Source organism: Balaenoptera ricei, chromosome 9 (assembly GCF_028023285.1).
Source record: "Balaenoptera ricei isolate mBalRic1 chromosome 9, mBalRic1.hap2, whole genome shotgun sequence".
Taxonomy (NCBI): Eukaryota; Metazoa; Chordata; class Mammalia; order Artiodactyla; family Balaenopteridae; genus Balaenoptera; species Balaenoptera ricei.
The window spans coordinates 59,142,056-59,162,826 of NC_082647.1; the positions used below are offsets into that span (position 1 = coordinate 59,142,056).

The window sequence follows — 20,771 nt, forward strand, 5'->3', positions numbered from 1 at the left end:
CCCATGGGTGGCAGAGCCAGAGTCTGAACTCAGGGATTCTGGAACCATAGTTTGTGCTCTTAACTATTATGCTATTTTGTTGTATTTGGAATAAAGATTTTTTTTTTTTAATTCCGGAAAAAAAAAAAAGAATTTAAAGACTGTGAAATTTGGCCAAAAATTCTCAGTGTTGAGTTTTTCTTTCTAGCTGGGAGCCACATCCATTACTTAAAATCACAGCTAACTTTTCTGCTGAGTTTCACTCTTGGCAAGGAAAAACATACAAAAGAAGCACAAACAATCTAATATTTCCTCTGTCCCTTTTTTTTATTTTGGAAAGTTTAAACTTTATATCTACACTAGATATTCTAGAATTTACACATCATTACAGAGCAATGTTCATGAACAAATTAACTTCCAAAATTCCAAAGAGAAGGGAAAAAGAAAGGGAAAGAAGAAATAAGAGGAAACCAGCTTACAATAGATATAAAATTATCAATAAAAGGCTAATTATCTAACCTCTGCAAGCAAGGGAAAGGGGTCAGATGAAAGAAACCCTACTTTTACAGATATACACACAAGAGAAAAAAGCATTATAGTTTATTTAAACAATAACTAGGACCTTTAACCATTCCATCAAAACTTATGATTAAAAAGCTGGTACTCATTAATCACCAAAGTAGGAAAACTTGAGGGGTGGATCTCTTAAGTTAAAAAGTAACCTCTTTCACATGTAGCTGTCCAGTTTTCCCCAAACCACTTAGAGACTGTCTTTTATCCATCATATATTCTTGCCTCCTTTGTCACAGACGAATTGACCATATGTGTGTGGGTTTATTTCTGGAATCTCTATTCCATTCCATTGATCTATTTGTCTGTTTTTGTGCCAATACCATGCTGTTTTGATTAGTGTGGCTTTGTAGTGTATTCTGAAGTCAGGGAGATTGATACCTCTGGTTTTGTTCTTTTTCCTCAAGATTGCTTTGTTTATTTGAGGTCTTTTGTGGTTGCATTATTTGTTCTAATATTTGTTCTAGTATTTGTGGTAGTATTATTTGTTCTAGTTCTGTGAAAAATATCATGGGTATTGATATTTCACTTATATGTGGAATCTAAAAAATAAAACAAACAAATGAATATAATAAAACAGAAACAGACTCAAAGATACTGAGAACAAACTAGTGTTTCCCAGTGGGGAAAGGGGTTGGGGGGAGAGGCAAGATAGAGGAAGGAAATTAAGAGGTACAAACGACTAGGTATAAAATAAATAAGATACAAGGATGTACATGGGGGAATATAGCCAATATTTTATAACTTTAAATGGAGTATAAACTATAAAACTATCAAATCACTATGTTGTACATTTGAAACTAATATAATATTGTAAAACAATTATAATTCAAATTTTTTTAAAAATTATTTATTTATTTATTTATTTTTTTGGCTGTGTTCGGTCTTCGTTTCTGTGCGAGGGCTTTCTCCAGTTGTGGCAAGCGGGGGCCACTCTTCATCGCGGTGCTCGGGCCTCTCACTATCGTGGCCTCTCTTGTTGCGGAGCACAGGCTCCAGACGCGCAGGCTCAGTAGTTGTGGCTCACGGGCCTAGTTGCTCCGTGGCATGTGGGATCTTCCCAGACCAGGGCTCGAACCCGTGTCCCCTGCATTAGCAGGCAGATTCTCAACCACTGCGCCACCAGGGAAGCCCTATAATTCAATTTTTTAAAAAAGTAACCTCTTGTTTGGACACACAAGTCAGAGAATCTCCTCCCAGGGTTTTCTTCCCACTTGCATCTTGTTCATGTCAGAAATTCCCTGAAATGGCCACAGTAATTCTAAAACCTCCTTGGTGAAATAGGCTGATGAGAGAAATATTCACATGAATGAAAGCGTGAAGGCAGCACATGTGTGCCCCAGAGTGTCAAAGAAGACCTCATGAGAACTGCAACACTTGGTGAGAATCTGGCCAATCAGCAAGTCTCACAGGCTTCAGACTTCCAGCTCCAAGCAAAAGAAACAAAATTAAGTGATTATCAAAGAAACACAGGCCAGACAAAGGAACAGTTTTATTAGGTTTGGATAGGTGGCCCAAGGCAAAATTGGTCCTATAAGGATGTGAGTCTGATGAGGCATTCTGAACTTGTCAGTACTCAGGGATGGATTGAGAAACAAACTATTGAACCTATGCTAATCCTTTCCCCTCTGAATTTTCTCTTAGAGCCTCACAACAAAAAGTGACAAGAACAGAAAAAGAACCCAAACATTGTGTTATGAATAACAAGCTACGTTTCCCTCCAAATGTGAGTTTTCAAATCTGACCAGATAGACAAAGATTCCCAGGAGGAATCCTCTCATTCCCAGGACACAAAATAAACTCAGTTTTAGTGAGCTTCACATAAATCTATTGGGTCTGAACACCAATGCAGGACCTATTTGACCACTGCAGTGGGAGAGGTCCCTGAACATGAGGTTCAGGAAGCCTCAAGGGTCCATGTGGCTTCAGAGCTGAGGGCTTTGGGCTGTGTCAGCCAGAGGGTCTCAATCAGATCTTCTTGTGTCTTCAGGGTTGTCAGTGTCAATTCCAAAAAAGAACATCAGAGAAACCTACTGATCAAGCAAAGCTAAGTTTATTAGAGTTACTGTCACAAGGGGGAGCACCCCCATGATAGTCTTCGTAGTATATCAGAAGGGAGATTTCAGGAAGTAGTATTTGTAAGGTTTAAGGAGCTGGACTTACAAGGTTTAGAGCAAGTCTTTCATGGTAGTTTATTATTGTGATAGTTTTGACACAATAATTTGGGATTGGTGGAGACAGCAAGGTGTTTTGATGAGTAAACTGCTGAAGGATTAGGAAGCTGTTTGCCCAAGCCAGCTAGCAAGTATTGTCTCAGTAGGAGAACTGTTTATCCAAATGAGCAAATTATTTACCTGGACAAAATTGGTTTGTAGAAATTCCCTGAACAAATAGTTAAATTTCCTGATTTATAGTCTTATCTCCTTGGGCCACAGTTCTCTAGAACAAACAGTTGTGTCATGATGGCACAGATGGTCTGAGGTCTCAGAACCTTTCTGTTCTGTGACGTCTACTATGGCTTGCCCAGTGGTATACCTGAAAAGTATCATTACTTTCAGATGATTTCCCATGTAAAAATTAGTAAATATCTTTCAGAGGAATAATTTTCTTCTGTTTCCTCAGAATATACCCTTTCTTTAGAATGGTATTATCCTTTCTTTGGTCTGGAAATGTTTCTTTTTTCTTGCAAATGGGGTACTAGTTGTTAACAGATTAGAGTTAAAAGAGGTTTTGCCAGGGTTTGGATCTCAGATTCTTTCCAGCTTCCTGGATACACTGGTCTATCCTTCTTTAATCTGCTCCCATTCATAGATAGCAAAAACTCATGAAACTTCTAACGCTAGTAACAATTTCTTCTGACTTTAATATTTTACAGTTATTGTCATAAAAATCTAGGTTGAGAAAAATTAACAGTTTGATCTTATGACCCTTTTGTAAAGCAAACAAGTTGGACATTTTCATTCTAACATGACCGGTAAAATAAAAAATAAGATTACAGATGACAAAATCACTCTGGTCACTTTGTAATGTGACTGTTTCATTATTTGGATTAGAGCAAAAATGTTTTTGTCCATTTAACGAAGTGAAGCAGCTTGAATGGGAGCCTGAAATACATATTTACTGCTTTCATTTATTAAAACAAAGAATTAAAACCTAAATTGGACTTGCTAAATATTAGAAACATTTCTATAACCCATCCAAAAGAGCTTTTTAATTTGACAAGCCAGATTAAGAGGCAGACACCTACAGGTAATACAGATACATAAAGAACATGATCACATTGTGTGTCCAAGTGTTGAAAGATTTTAAAAGTCAAGAGTGCAAAAAAACCCACAAAGCTATGGGGATGTCTGGAATTTAATTAGATATCTTCTAATATGTATAATAATTAGAATCCTAGAAGATAGAAAGATGAAAAGAACACAAGGTATGGTCAAGTCCAAAGGTTTTTCAAGATAGGAAGCTGCTTAAGCATTTTAGGACACGAAGTGAAAAGCCAAATGAGATGATGAAGCAAGTGGCAACAATCTTAGTGGGGGCCACACAGTCCTTTTAGAAGACAAATGCAGGCATTTCCTGATTAATGTCAGTAAACTATTCCTGACAATCAGCAGTTATGCAGAAAATTGTTAACAGAAGCCTATGTCCAATTATTTTAAATAGGAACACTTTTAATAAGTTAACCATCAACTCAATGCCTCCAACCAATTTCTTAAAATACAGAAAACAATTGCATGTGAGCAACAGACTCTAACATTAGGATGTGAAATTACTGTAATTAAATATTGTATTGTGTGCAGTAGTGCTTCCATACTTCTCTTTACCCTATGGACATCAGAAGAGTCACAATAAAAAGAGTTTTTATTGATGTTATGGTATGCTTGTCAAGGCTTCTACACTGATTCTGTCATTCTGTCAATTGTATTTGGATCACAACTCAAAACTTTTCCCTCTCATCATTTTGATAAAAAAAAAAATTGCATTGAGCTTTGGGGATATAAATATACATTTGTTCCCATATAAGCCCCAGCCTAAAATATTGTTTTGAGAGATAAATGTTTTATGAAGTTAGGAGTATTAAGATCCAAGAGGCATCCTAGTGGGAAAACCATAACTGTGGAGAGAATCAGCAGTTTATGCCTATATTAGAAAAACTGTGACTTATTTGAGGCTTCAATTCGTGGACATGAACTAAGTGAAACTCTTCTCCATCCCCTTTTGAAAGGTATAGTGATTATAACTAAGACTTAGTTTGAGCTCCCTCACTGTTGTCATTAAGAATCATTCTAGAATTTTGCCTTAAATAGGAAGGAAACTCTGACACACTACAACAAGGATGAACCCTGAGAGCATTAGGCTAAGTGAGATAAGTCAGGCACAAAAAGACAAACACTGTATGATGTTCTTTATATGACGTATCTTGGGTGGCCAAATTCATGGAAAGAAAAAGTAGAAGGGTGGTTGCCAGGGTCTGTGGGGAAGGGAGAAATGGGGAGTTGTTTTTTAATGGATATGGAGTTTCAACTTTTTCCAGGTGAAAAAGTTCTGGAGATTGGTTGCCCAACAATGTTAATATACTCAACATTACTGAAATGTATACTTGTGGTACAAATGGTAAAGATGGTAAATTTTATGTTATGCATTTTTTACACCAGTAAAAAAGAAAAAAGGAGGGGGAAAAAAAGAATCATTCTAGAAGCTCACCTTATGCAGAAGGCACTTCTAAACATTTTTGGTATGACATAAATGTCTCTTTAGTGATTAAGCATCTTTTCGCCCAGGGAGAATTAGGAGTATGTATAAAAATCTTCAGATAATAAAATCCATAGTGTCAATATTTTGCATTAAGGAATCTTGCATATTTGCCACTATATTTTCTTATTTATTTGTCTTAATACCCTTGTAATTCCATTTTCTAAAGTGTACTTGTGTAATTGATTTAGGTGTGTGGTATTAAATTCAATTCTTACTAAATTTATGTACATTCTTTAAAAATTCAAGATAACTTGAGGTATTTATAAGTTTAATTTATGAGATTAAGAAGAGTTAAGTAGCCAGGAAGACTGTATTTAAGTTAGACAATGGTTTTGCTGAAAAGAAAATTGAACATTTTAATGTAAAATGTTAAACGTAAAAGGAAATTTAATAAACTAAGATGTTTAAGGGAATTTAATAAGGTTCTGAAATCTCCCTTAAAAGCAATTGTAAAAATTTGCTACACTTTTAAAAAGAATTCAAAGACTATAAAGGTACATTAAAAGCTTAAGAAAGAATCAAGTAAATAAAATATTCATTTAAAAAGAAACCTAAGTAAACCTCTAAATGGTCTTTTCTACACATAAAAGCTGTCCTTGAGGGCATCAAAAAAACCCCCTCACTTTCACACAGGCAGTAATACCGAACGTAAAGAAGAGAATGAGAGCTGGGTTGCAGCAGCTACTGAGTAGTTGTAAACTGCCACTGACAGTGTGAGCAAGTCAGGTATTCTGTAGAACAGAAACAGAACTAAACTCAACGACTGCAGAGAACCACGGCTAAAAATGGAGATGCAGGGTATTCGTTTTCCTATTTAAATTATATCGAACCCTTCTTGATAATTTTTAACCTCAGAGCCTTTCCTCAGTTCTTTATTCATTAATTGCCTCACCAGCAGGCAGTTTGTGAGTTCCAGGGTCGGCCTGAACCTGTGGGGCGCCAGGACTACCAGGAGCCTTGATAATGAGCAGCTTAATTCTCTCTTCCTCTCTGGGACTGAGTAACTTACAATTCTGCTCAGGTGCAAAGGCAGTTTGTCTCAGGTTCTCAAAGATTTTTTCACAATCAAAAATAGATTTTCTTTTCTTTTTAAGTAGTCTGCAAAGCACCCTGCTCAGTAACATGTACATTTAATAATTTGGGGGGAAGGTAATAAGGATGACCTGGTGTGATACCATTTTAATGAGCCAGTTTCTCTCTAAGGAAGCTCTGGGCTTTGGTGAATCTGAGGCACATTTTTAAATGAGTCAGAATCACTTATTGATCACCCTCTGTGTGTAGATGACTGTGTTAGTATTATTGACAATTTAAAAGAATAACAAAAGAAAAAGCCTTGGACTTCAAAGAGTTTCTAACAGCCTTTTTGGAATATGGAACACTTCTGGGCAGGCAAGCCCAGGGCGACATGCTGCAGCCATATGTCGCTTCAGGGCTCTGAGTCACACAGCAGGATGAGAGGAAAGGAAATGAGGACAAGTAGGCTATAAAAATGAAATTGCCTCCAAAGAAATCCTCAGACCAGTGGTCTAATGGAACATGTCAAGCAGGGACTGGAGAAACCCATCCAAAATTATACCTCTTACTAACCACAGGACTTGGTCCAACTATCAGTTCAACAAAGACTTTTTAGATTAAAAACAAAAAACAAACCACTGACTTCATGGAGAGGCTGAAAATACAGACGGATAATGCCAGAACATGTATCACGTACAGCTTGGCCCCATGCCTCTGCAGCAATCAGCCCGAATGATCAGGACACGGTCAACGACTGCTAGCTTCCTCTCATTTTGGGCCCCAGCTTGTTGCTCAGGACCAACCAGAGAAAGCCGTATAAGATTCCCAAATCAGTCGTGTAGGACGACCCACTTCTCATTAGCTCACTCTGGCTTCCCCATGCTGACAGCCTCCAATCAGAGCACACTGGAGGCCTATCCATTTTTTTTTTCTTCACTATCAAGCTTCCTTGCCTGTCTTGGAGTCTCTGCTAAAAGCAAGTGATTGGGGCTGACTGCAATTCAGAGCTGTAGCAAGCTCTGAATACATCGCCTTCTAAAATTCTAATTTGGGTAGTCCTCATTTATTTCCAAATTTCTGCTGGAGACCCAACACAGATACTGTCTGCTCTGCCTGTGGCCCCAGACCACAGCCTTTGACCAGACGCAGGACCCCCGGAGGGAGGCCCAGGTGTCTTGCTACTTGTGGCCTGTGGAGGGCACGCTGGTGTGGTGAGTCAGCACCGGGTCTGAACTCTGCTATCTTTGCAGAATTCCTCCGCTATTTATCCTCAAGTTTATTAGGCAGGCTTTGCTACTGGTTCCCATTTGTTTGGCATCCTTGGTGGAATCAGGTCATTCCTTTTCATCTTTTTTTGCAAGGTTGTGTGCTTTCTGTTTTGTGTTGTGCTGTCTAAAAGCGTTGTTTGTTATAAGAGAATTGCAGGTTAAAACACAGGTCTGGGCCCAAAAAGCCTGTTCCAGCTTACCTCACAGACCCGTGGATTTGCTCTTCTTACTCAGGCGTCCATTTGGACGAATTCTACTGAGGGTCACCGAAAACCTGATGAGTTTTTCCTTCCATCTTGACTTTTTATCTTGAGAGCTTGGCGTTGATCCAGATAGACTGTTCACTCTGGTTTTCTGCCTGTGGGGTGAAGAGTTGGGGGTGGGGATGAAGATTACTGGGTCTGCATTTGGAGGTAGCCAGCCAGCCTTCACATTAGGGGCCCAAAACGTGAGGAACACAAGCCTCACATTACTACTGACCATTGCCAGCTCTCATGGCATCACTGAAGCCTAAATCCTCTCCTCAGGAAAGAATCTTTCCTCTGTGTACTCTCATTACAATCCTTATTCTTGAGCCTCTCCCTCTAAATGGCACAACTTCACCAGGGATGATCTGGGCCTTCAGTGGCACTCTGGGGAATAGTTAACTTGAATGAAATTGTTCACTTGAGAGGTGCCTTACAAAAGAAAAGGTATATGATTTCTCAGGCCTAATGGGCAGCAGTTTTTGACTGGCACGCAGAGACCTCTAAATGAAATCCTGAATCAAAAATTGCTTCGCTAAGAGTCTTTGGCCAAAAACAATGAGAATTTAAAGAACTCAAACAAAAGCAAACTGGTCTCATTTCCCTAGTAGGTTCTCTAGTTGCCTCCTTATATCCCTTCCCAGCCCCCACCACCCATCTTCCCTCCTTCTTCTTCCCTGGTCCAGATCCTCTTCCTCCTAACAATGACTCTCCAAAGACCCTGAAATACCACTTGCTTCTAAAATCCATGCCTCCCATGAGCCAGGTATGCAGACAACTATAGAATTTAAGCCTTTGAACAGAGGTGAATTAAAAGCTGTAATTAAGGATTTCCCTAAACCCAGACAAGACCAACAACTATTCATAGATGAATTTAGAATTCTTTTGGATGCATATAACCCAGGGCTACCTGGCCTCGATCAACTTGTACACATGGTGTTCAGAACTTCAGATGCTAAATCTTAGATGGCAAAAGTTGACTGAACCAACTCAGAAAGGAACCTACAAGATCTCTCTTCTGACAGTAAACCCAAGGGTCAGAAAGAAGCTCAAAAAGGGGACCAAGGTATCCTAAAAGCCATATCTGAAACACTTCCAATAAAAATTGTTTGGACCGTAATTGAATTATACAATCAGAAAAAAGATGAAACTATAGGAACAGTTCCTCAATCAAGATTTAAAAGAGCTAAATTTCTCCTGTGATTCAGTTCTGACACAATACATAGATGATGTCATACTTTGTTCAGAGAACAAGGAAGCCTGTAAAAAAGATGCCATTTACAGTCAGAGCAGAAAAAAAGACATCAAGTTTCCAAAGATACTACAATTTTTCCAAAACACCACTCATTATTTAGGGTATGACCTAATAAAAAGAGAAAAACACTCTCTCTTAGACTAAAGACATCCAAACTTATCCTACACTCCTTATAAAATGACAATTGAGAGAGTTCCTAATTTAATTGTGTATTGCAGATATTGGGTGCCAAATCTTTTTGAGTTTGTAACACTTCTTTATGAATTGAAGATCTTGCAGTACTGTTGACTATGGAGATAACTGAACAATCCCCAATTGGTGAAGATCTGGATCTCCAGCCTTCCCTAAATCGGTCAACCTCTCACAAGTGATAGAATGACCAAAGTGTGGGGAGGAAGGGACTGAGAGACTAAATACACAAGTGGACAATGGCCAGATCATATATGCAATCCCACTCTGACCCACAATTTCTGCTGCCATCGGCCCAGAAGGATCAAAAATTGGCCAATGACTGCCAGCTTTCCTAATTTTTGCCCTAGCTTCCAACTCAGGAGGAAACAGAGGAAGCTAAGTAATCTCTACCAAACTAATTGCATAGGATGCTCCATTTCTAGTTAGCCCCTGGTTTCCTCTATAAACCTTTTGCGTTCCCCTGTGTGCCTGAGTCCCTGCCAAATGCAAGGGATGGAGACTGACTGTCTTGCTGTAGCAAACTCTGAATAAATAACCTCTGTTTATTCTCACTTGGGTTGTCTTGTTTATCTCCACATCTTGCACTCAGAATTTTCCCATTTGAAAAATTTTGGTTTCCAGCTATCGAAGTTCCTGAGTACCATCAATCACACCCAGAGCCGAGGTAAAGATGATGTTACTTGATCCCCAATTGCAGAGTCAACACATCTGAGTGAAAATGCCATTTTGTCTCACTCTACCAAAGACACAGTCAGTGAAATACCATCCAGCCCTGCAGGAAAGATAACATATTATCACCATCAATGTGATAGAAAAATTATCCAAAAACCAGAAATCGGCAAAAGCAAGTATTGGGTATTCGTTCAGCACAGTGCTGTGCTTGCAGCTTTAACTTCCTACTGCCTGCACTATTTTATAACTCTGAAGGGACAGAGGTTAACGTGCAGAATTTTTGTTCAGTAGAGATATAGATAACTTCTATGCTGTATCATTTATTGTCCTGTAAGATACGAAACAGCTTAGTATATACCTCAGAAATCTAATAGTAATATTCTTTTGTTAGATTAAAATTTAGATTCCTGGCTCCTCAAATGCTCTTTGGACTAGTTTTAACATCTTATCAGTTCCCTCATTGATTGATAAGTTGAATAAAATCTTTGACATGTGTTCATTTGATATTTTCCTGCGAGACATGATTTTACTTTTTGAAAATTATACTTTAACCATTAAAAATTTGAGCTTTTAAGTATCATATAATTTTTTTTCCCTTAAATATTGTAATATGATAATATGCACTAATAGCTCTGCTAATATTGAATCAACCTTGCATTCCTGGGATGTAGTGTATATGATATTGTGGTGCCAAATTCTAATTGCATATATTTCTGTTGAGAATAATAGCATTTATAATTACTAACAAATAATTTAGAGCAAAGGGGGAAATTATTTATACAAATATAAAAGTAAACACATATTAAATCATTTATTTTATTCCTATCATATGAGGAAACCAAACAGATGTTATCACTAGTTCACAGGAAAAGTTAAAACAGAAAGTTACATGGAGTAAAGGAATGTTGAGAGGAATTGCAAAATGGGGGCAAAAATGTTTTTTTCCAAAGAGGAGAGGAAATCAAAATCATTACCAGACAAGGCATTATTTACATATTTATAAGCTACCCAAACATAAACAGAAATGCAAGATAGCTCAAAGACAATGAACACGGCTAGAATCTGATAACCTGGAAGGGTATGATACAGATGATGCACAGTCTCCATGGAAACACAAAAATTTTTTTGACATAATCATTGATAAAATTGGTCTGTAAGTTACCATTTTTTCTGCAATTTTATTGCATTTTGATATTGTAAAGGGAAAAAAAAAAGTTTCTCCAACCCTTCCATTAAAGAAGAATTTCAAGACACATGGACATCAGTGAAAATGGTGGACTAAGAACCTCCAGGTGCCTGGCTCTCCCAAGAAACATAAAAAAATCTGGCAAAAACTTTCAGAATTAGCCTTTTATGAAGACCGGAAGATAGAAAAAGATTTGCAGCAACCAGAGGAAAGGCCACAGAAAAAGGTAAGAGAATTTTGTGACAGTTAACTTAGCCTTGCATTGCCCCTCTCCGCAGTACAATAGCAGTCTTGAAGATAGTAACCTGTGTTCCTGATGTGGAAACATGGTTCCAGAGTGAGCCAAGCAGACTTTGTTCCTGGAAATGGTGTTATTTTCCTTTTGGCCTGTTCTTGGGTTCCCTGAGGACTGATGCTAGGGGCCTGCCTTTGTTTCACCTAACTTGGAACCCTCTCAAGGTGAGAAGCAGCTACATGAAGGATGTTTCTCTAAACATTGAAAGTCAGAAGAATGGGCTTCTGCCAGGTGGAGCAAAAAATATATTTATCAGTTGGGACAAAGGATAGACACACAGAAAGCCAGGAATAAAAATTTGGAGAGTGAGACTCTTTGGGGAATATGGGCTCTGAAAAGCTCTTGCCTGTAATGGGGAACCTAGAAAACCACATACGTGCCCAGAGCAGGATGCCTGCTCAGAAAAGACCTGAGACGACCATAACCTTTCACTTCTGGCTATTCTTTAGGTTCAGTGAAAGCCGGAAGTGAAGTCTAAGTGGGAGTTAAACAGACTGGCTAATTAATGAAGGAGTGCCTCAACATAGTGCTGGTCTTCAAAGACCTGGGGGGTATTGTCCCCTCCCCTCCCCTCCCTCCCTCCCTCCTTCCTTCCCTTCTTTCTTTCCTTCTCTTCCTTCCTTCCCTTCCTCCCTCCCCTCTTTTCTTTTCTTTTTTCTTTCTCTTCCTTCCTTCCTTCCTTTCTCTCCCCTCCCTTCCTCCCTCCCTTCCTCCCTCCTTCCTTCCTTCCTTCTTTCCTTCCTTCCTTCCTTCCTTCCTCCCTCCCTCCCTCCTTCCTTCCTTCCTTCCTTCCTTCCTTCCTTCCTTCCTCCCTCCCTCCCTCCCTCCCTTCCTTCCTTCTGCAGGAGTTTAAGAAAATCTTTAACTAAAACTTACTAAAACAACTAAACTAATGGAACAGAGACTTCAAAGACACATGTGACAAAGAATACAGTCTTTACAAAAATACTATAGACAAGTCACTAAAACAAACAACTACAACCCACAGCAAACAAAAACAAATCCTGGAGAGGGAAATTTTAATTTCCAAACTTACCACATCATTATATTCAGAATGTCTAGTTTTCAAAAACAACAAAAAAAATTATGAGGTATACAAAGAAAGAAAAAAATATGGCTCTTTCACAGAAAAAAAAAAAAAAAGAAATGAACACAGACTGCCCCTGAGGAAACACAAACATTGTACTTAGTTAAGATGAAGGTCTTAATAAATGGGCTTACGTGTGCTCAAGGAGCTAAAGAAATCCATGGACAAAGAAATAAAGGAAATCAGGAAAATGATATTTCAATAATTAGACAATAACAGCAAGGAGATAAAAAAAATTATAAACAGGGACCAAATAGGATAGTTGGAGCTGAAAAATACAATAGCCAAAATGAAAAATTCACTGGAGGGACTCACTAGCAGATTTGAGGAGGCAAAAGAAAGAATCAGAGAATTTAAAGATAAGTCAAATGAAATTATGCAGTCTGAAGAATAGAAAGAAAAAGGATGAAGAAAAATAAATAGAGCTTAAGAGAACTGTGGGACACCATCAAGCATGTTAACAATTGCATAATGAAAACCCCAGAAGAGGAGAGAAAGGGGTAGAAGTATAGTTGAAGGTTACTCAATATATCAAGAAATAGTGGCTAAAAATTTCCCAATTTAAAAGACACGAATCTATACATTCAAGAAGCTCAACACACTCTGAGACTGAACAACTTTTTATAGTTTTAATAGTCACTTGTGTTTTCTGTTAACCGCCTGTTCATTTTTTCTCATTTTCTCATTTTTCTAATATGTTGTATATATTTCATCCATGTCTATGGCTTTCTTTATATTGTCTTGTTGACAGGTGATCTAATTTTTATATTAGCAGTTCTGTTCTTTTTGTTTCCTTATAGTCTGGGTTTCCTGAATTGCTTAATAGTACTTCATCCACTTCAAGACTATATGATTATTCTGTTACACTTGCTTCTAATATTTCTATAGTTTAATTTTTAACATTTAAAACTTTCTTCCATCTGCAATTTACATATTTTTTTTTTTTTTTTAGTGGACGGATTTCTTTTTTTTTTATTTTTTTTATTTTTAATACAGTTTTATAGCTACTTTATTTATTTATTTTTATTTATTCTTCGCTGTGTTGGGTCTTCGGTTCGTGCGAGGGCCTTCTCTAGTTACGGCAAGTGGGGGCCACTCTTCATCGCGGTGCGGGGACCGCTCCTCATCGCGGTGCGCGGGCCTTTCACTATCGCGGCCCCTCCCGTTGCGGGGCACAGGCTCCAGACGCGCAGGCTCGGCAGTTGTGGCTCACGGGCCCAGCCGGTCCGCGGCATGTGGGATCTTCCCAGACCAGGGCTCGAACCCGTGTCCCCTGCATTAGCAGGCAGATTCTCAACCACTGCGCCACCAGGGAAGCCCTGCAATTTACATATTATATGTGAGAGACTGGGGGACCTAAACCTTTTCTTCCAAATGTTTAACCACTTGCACTGACACAATTATTGAATAATATATTCTTTTACCCGACTAACTTCTAATGCTGCATAACTCTATCCCTTACCCTTTAGGATTTAATATATACATGGGAGAGTCTATAGACTCTTTTAATCTGCCTGTTTCTATACCAATATCCTACCATTTTCATCAAGCAACTTCAAGAAAATTTTCGTATCTAATAGCACAATACTACTCTTCAGTACTATTCAATACTATTCAATACCACTTCAATACTATTCTTTTTCACAAACTTCTTGGCAAGTTTCAGGTGCTTATTCTTTTACTTGAACTTGAGAATTATTTTACTGTATCAAGTTTAAATACCTTTGGAATTCTGATTGGAATTAGATTTATATATTACTCTGGGAAGGATGGATATGAATTCTTCTCATCCTGGAAAATGATGTCTTTCTATTTAATCAGATTTTGGTTTATAGTACTTAATAATTTTCTTTTTTTTCCTTTTTAACATCTTTATTGGAGTATAAATTCTTTGCAATGGTGTGTTAGTTTCTGCTTTATAACAAAGTGAATCAGCTATACATATACATATATCCCCATATCTCCTCCCTCTTGTGTCTCCCTCCCACCCTCCCTATCTCACCCCTCTAGGTGGTCACAAAGCACTGAGCTCATCTCCCTGTGCTATGCGGCTGCTTCCCACTAGCTATCTGTTTTACATTTGGCAGTGTATATATGTCCATGCCACTCTCTCACTTCGTCCCAGCTTACCCTGCCTCCTCCCCATGTCCTCAAGTCCATGCTCTATGTCTGCATCTTTATTCCTGTCCTGCCCCTAGGTTCTTCATAACCTTTTTTTTTCTTTTAGATTCCATATATATGTGTTAGCATACAGTATTTGTTTTTCTCTTTTTGACTTACTTCACTCTGTATGACAGACTCTAGGTCCATCCACCTCACTACAAAAAACTCAATTTCATTTCTTTTTATGGCTGAGTAATATTCCATTGTATACATGTGCCACATCTTCTTTATCCATTCATCTGTCGATGGACACTTAGGTTGCTTCCATGTCCTGGCTATTGTAAATAGAGCTTGTGGTACATGACTCTTTCTGAATTATGGTTTTCACAGGGTATATGACCAGTAGTGGGATTGCTGGGTCATATGGTAGTTCTGTTTTTAGTTTTTTAAGGAACCTGCATACTGTTCTCAATAGTGGCTGTATCAATTTACGTTCCCACAAACAGAGCAAGAGGGTTCCCTTTTCTCCACACACTCTCCAGCATTTATTGTTTGTAGATTTTTTTGATGATGGCCATTCTGACTGGTGTGAGGTGATACTTCCTTGTAATTTTTGTTTTTTTAACATCTTCATTGGAGTATAATTGCTTTACAATGGTGTGTTAGTTTCTGCTTTATAACAAAGTGAATCAGCTATACATATACATATATCCCCATATCTCCTCCCTCTTGTCTCTCCCTACCGCCCTCCCTATCTGACCCTTCTAGGTGGACATAAAGCACCGAGCTGATCTCCCTGTGCTATAAGGCTGCTTCCAACTAGCTATGTATTTTACATGTGGTAGTGTATATAAGTCCATGCCACTCTCTCACTTCGTCCCAGCTTACCCTGCCTCCTCCCCATGTCCTCAAGTCCATTCTCTATGTCTGCATCTTTATTCATGTCCTGCCCCTAGGTTCTTCATAACCATTTTTTTTTTAGATTCCATATATATGTGTTAGCATACAGTATTTGTTTTTCTCTTTCTGACTTACTTCACTCTCCATGAAAGACTCTTCATTGTAGTTTTGATTTGCATTTCTCTAATGATTAGTGATGTTGAGCATCCTTTCATGTGTTTGTTGGCAATCTGTATATCTTCTTTGGAGAAATGTCTATTTAGGTCTTCTGCCCATTTTTGGATTGGGTTGTTTGTGTTTTTGATATTGAGCTGCATGAGCTGCTTGTAAATTTTGGAGATTAATCCCTTGTCAGTTGCTTCATTTGCAAATATTTTCTCCCATTATGAGGGCTGTCTTTTCATCTTGTTTACGGTTTCCTTGCTGTGCAAAAGCTTTTAAGTTTCATTAGGTCCCATTTTTTTATTTTTGTTTTTATTTCCATTTCTCTAGGAGGTGGGTCAAAAAGGATCTTGCTGTGATGTATGTCATAGAGTGTTCTGCCTATGTTTTCCTCTAAGAGTTTTATAGTGTCTGGCCTTACATTTAGGTCTTTAATCCATTTGGAGTTTATTTTTGTGTATGGTGTTAGGGAGTGTTCTAATTTCATTCTTTTACATGTAGCTGTCCAGTTTTCCCAGCACCACTTATTGAAGAGGCTGTTTTTACTCCATTGTATATTCTTGTCTCCTTTATCAAATATAAGGTGACCATATGTGTGTGGGTTTATCTCTGGGCTTTCTGTCCTGTTCCACTGATCTATATTTCTGTTTTTCTGACAGTACCATAGTGTCTTGATTACTGTAGCTTTGTACTATAGTCTGAAGTCAGGGAGTCTGATTCCTCCAGCTCCGTTTTTCTTTCTCAAGATTGCTTTGGCTATTTGGGGTCTTTTGTGTTTCCATACAAATTGTGAAATTTTTTGTTCTAGTTCTGTGAAAAATGCCATTGATAGTTTGATAAGGATTGCACTGAATCTGTAGCTTGCTTTGGGTAGTACAGTCATTTTCACATTGTTGATTCTTCCAATCCAAGAACATGGTATATCTCTTCATCTGTTTGTATCATCTTTAATTTCTTTCCTCAGTGTCTTATGGTTTTCTGCATACAGGTCTTTTGTCTCCTTAGATAGGTTTATTCCTAGGTATTTGATTCTTTATGTTGCAGTGGTAAATGGGAGTGTTTCCTTAATTTCTCTTTCAAATTTTTCATCATTAGTGTATAGGAATGCAAGATATTTCTGTGCATTAATTTTGTATCCTGCTACTTTACCAATTTCAGTGATTAGCTCTAGTAGTTTTCTGGTAACATCTTTAGGATTCTCTATGTATAGTATCATGTCATCTGCAAACAGTGACAGCTTTACTTCTTCTTTTCTGATTTGGATTCCTTTTATTTCTTTTTCTTCTCTGATTGCTGTGGCTAAAACTTCCAAAACTATGTTGAGTAACAGTGGTGAGAGTGGGCAACCTTGTCATGTTCCTGATCTTAGAGGAAATGGTTTCAGTTTTTCACCATTGAGAAAGATGTTGGCTGTGGGTTTGTCATATATGGTCTTTATTATGTTGAGGTAAGTTCCCTCTACGTCTACTTTCTCCAGGGTTTTTATCATAGATGGGTGTTGAATTTTGTGGAAAGGTTTTTCTACATCTATTAAGATGATCATATGGTTTTTCTCCGTCAATTTGTTAATATGGTGCATCACATTGACTGATTTGTGTACATTGAGGAATCCTTGCCTTCCTGGGATAAACCCCACTTGATTATGGTGTATGATCCTTTTAATGTGCTGTTGGATTCTGTTTGCTAGTATTTTGTTGAGGATTTTTGCATCTACGTTCATCAGTGATATTGGCCTGTAGTTTTCTTTCTTTGTGACATCTATGTCTGGTTTTGGTATCAGGGTGATGGTGGCCTCCTAGAACGAGTTTGGGAGTATTCCTCCCTCTGCTATATTTTGGAAGAGTTTGAGAAGGATATGTGTTAGCTCTTCTCTAAATGTTTGATAGAATTCGCCTGTGAAGCCATCTGGTCCTGGGCTTTTGTTTGTTAGAAGATTTTTAACCACAGTTTCAATTTCAGTGCTTGTGACTGTTCTGGTATATTTTCTGCTTCTTCCTGGTTCAGTCTCGGAAGGTTGTGCTTTTCTAAGAATTTGTCTATTTCTTCCAGGTTGTCCATTTTTTTGGCATATACTTGCTTGTAGTAATCTCTCATGATCCTTTGTATTTCTGCAGTGTCAGTTGTTAGTTCTCCTTTTCCATTTCTAATTCTATTGATTTGAGGCTTCACCCTTTTTTCTTGATGAGTCTGGCTAATGGTTTATCAATTTTGTTTATCTTCTCAAAGGACTAGCTTTTAGTTTAATTGATCTTTGCTATTGTTTCCTTCATTTCTTTTTCGCTTATTTCTGATCTGATCTTTATGATTTCTTTCCTTCTGCTAACTTTGGGCTTTTTTCTTCTTCTTTCTCTAATTGCTTTAGGTGTAAAGTTAGGTTGTTTATTTGAGATGTTTCTTGCTTCTTGAGGTAGGATTATACTGCTATAAACTTCCCTGTTAGAACTGCTGTTGCTGCATCCCATACGTTTTGGGTCGTCGCATTTTCATTGTCATTTGTTTCTAGGTATTTTTTGATTTCCTCTTTGATTTCTTCAGTGATCTCTTGCTTATTTAGTAGTGTACTGTTTAGCCTCCATGTGTTTGTATTTTTTAGATTTTTTCTTGTAATTGATATCTACTCTCATAGCATTGTGGTCAGAAAACATACTTGATACGATTTCAATTTTCGTAAATTTAGCAAGGCTTGATTTGTGACCCAAGATATGATCTATCCTGGAGAATGTTCCATGAGCACTTGAGAAGAGTGTATTCTGTTGTTTTTGGATGGAATGTCCTATAAATATCAATTAAGTCTATCTTGTTTAATGTATCATTTAAAGCTTGTGTTTCCTTGTTTATTTTCGTTTTGGTTGATCTGTCCATTGGCGAAAGTGGGATGTTAAAGTCCCCTACTATGATTGTGTTATTGTCGATTTCCCCTTTTATGGCTGTTAACATTTGCCTTATGTACTGAGGTGCTGCTATGTTGGGTGCATAAATATTTACAATTGTTATATCTTCTTCTTGGATTGATCCCTTGATCATTATGTAGTGTTCTTCTTTGTCTCTTGTAATAGTCTTTATTTTAAAGTCTATTTTATCTGATATGAGTATTGCTACTCCAGCTTTCTTTTGATTTCCATTTGCATGGAATATCTTTTTCCATCCCCTCACTTTCAGCCTGTATGTGTCCCTAGGTCTGAAGTGGGTCTCTTGTAGACAGCATATAGATGGGTCTTGTTTTTGTATCTATTCAGCCAGTCTATGTCTTTTGGTTGGAGCTTTTAATCCATTTATATTTAAGGTAATTATTGATATGTATGTTCCTATTACCATTTTCTTTTTTTTAAAAATTTTTTTTTTTAACTTTGGGTTTATTTATTTATTTTTATGGCTGTGTTGGGTCTTCGCCTCTGTGCGAGGGCTTTCTCCAGTCGCGGCAAGCGGGGGCCATTCTTCATCGTGGTGCGCGGGCCCCTCACTATCGCGGCCTCTCTCATTGCGGAGCACAGGCTCCAGACGCACAGGCTTAGTAATTGTGGCTCACGGGCCCAGCCGCTCCGAGGCATGTGGGATCTTCCCAGACCAGGGCTTGAACCCGTATCCTCTGCATTGGCAGGCAGACTCTCAACCACTGCGCCACCAGGGAAGCCCCCATTTTCTTAATTGTTTTGGGTTTGTTATTGTAGGTCTTTCCCGTCTCTTGTGTTTCCTGCCTAGAGAAGTCCCTATAGCATTTGTTGTGAAGCTGATTTGGTGGTGCTGAATTCTCTTAGCTTTTGCTTGTCTGTAAAGGTTTTAATTTCTCTGTCGAATCTGAATGAGATCCTTGCTGGGTAGAGTAATCGTCATTGTAGGTTTTTCCCTTTCATCACTTTAAATATGTCCTGCCACTCCCTTCTGGCTTGCAGAGTTTCCGCTGAATGATCAGCTGTTAACCCTATGGGGATTCCCATGTCTGTTATTTGTTGCTTTTCCCTTGCTGCTTTTAATATTTTTAATTTGTGTTTAATTTTTGATTGTTTGATTAATATGTGTCTTGGCGTGTTTATCCTCGTACTTATCCTGTATGGGAGTCTCTGCACTTCCTGGACTTGATTGACTATTTCCTTTCCCATATTAGGGAAGTTTTCAACTATAATCTCTTCAAATATTTTCTCAGTCCCTCTCTTTTTCTCTTCTTCTTCTGGGACCCCTATAATTCGAATGTTGGTGTGTTTAATGTTGTCCCAGAGGTCTCTGAGACTGTCCTCAATTCTTTTCATTCTTTTTTCTTTATTCTGCTCTGCAGTAGTTATTTCCACTATTTTATCTTCCAGGTCACTTATCCGTTCTTCTGCCTCAGTTATTCTGCTGTTGATTCCTTCTAGAGAATTTTTAATTTCATTTATTGTGTTGTTCATCATTGTTTGCTTACTGTTTAGTTCTGGGTTCTTGTTAAACGTTTCTTGTATTTTCTCCATTCTATTTCCACAATTTGGGATCATCTTTACTATCATTACTCTGAATTCTTTTTCAGGTCGACTGCCTATTTCCTCTTCATTTGTTTGGTCTGGTGGGTTTTTACCTTGCTCTTTCATCTGCTATGTATTTCTCTGTCTTCTCATTTTGCTTAACTTACTATGTTTGGGGTCTCCTTTTCTCCGGCTGCCAGTTCATAATCCCTGTTGTTTTTGGTGTCTGCCCCCAGTGGCTACGGTTGTTTCATTGGGTTGTGTAGGCTTGCTGGTGGAGGGGACTAGTGCCTGTTTCCTGGTAGATGAGGTTGGATCTTGTCTTTCTGGTGGGCAGGACCGCGTCCAGTGGTGCGTTTTGTGGTGTTTGTGACCTTATTATGATTTTAGGCAGCCTCTCTGCTAATGGGTGGGGTTGTGTTCCTGTCTTGCTAGTTGTTTGGCTAGGGTGTCCAGCATTGTAGCTTGCTGGTTGTTGAGTGGAGCTGGGTCTTAGTGTTGAGATGGAGATCTCTGGGAGAGTTTTCGCCGTTTGATATAATGTGGAGCTGGGAGGCCTCTGGTGGATCAGTGTCCTGAACTCGGCTCTCCCACCTCAGAGGCACAGGCCTGACACCCAGCCAGAGCACCAAGACCCTTTTGGGAAGTCTGAGGT

General features: G+C 38.4%; 1 long non-coding RNA gene across 1 annotated transcript in view; it reads right to left on the reverse strand.

Annotated features, from left to right (window-relative positions):
* Positions 1-1,902: 1,902 nt before the first annotated feature.
* LOC132371991 (uncharacterized) overlaps positions 1,903-20,771 on the reverse strand; it is a 59,162-nt gene continuing 40,293 nt past the window's right edge. The window contains exons 2-3 of the long non-coding RNA XR_009505053.1: positions 7,787-7,944; positions 1,903-1,976 (exon numbers count right to left, since the gene is read on the reverse strand). This is a non-coding gene — a long non-coding RNA (uncharacterized LOC132371991). The remainder of the gene's footprint in view (positions 1,977-7,786; positions 7,945-20,771) is intronic.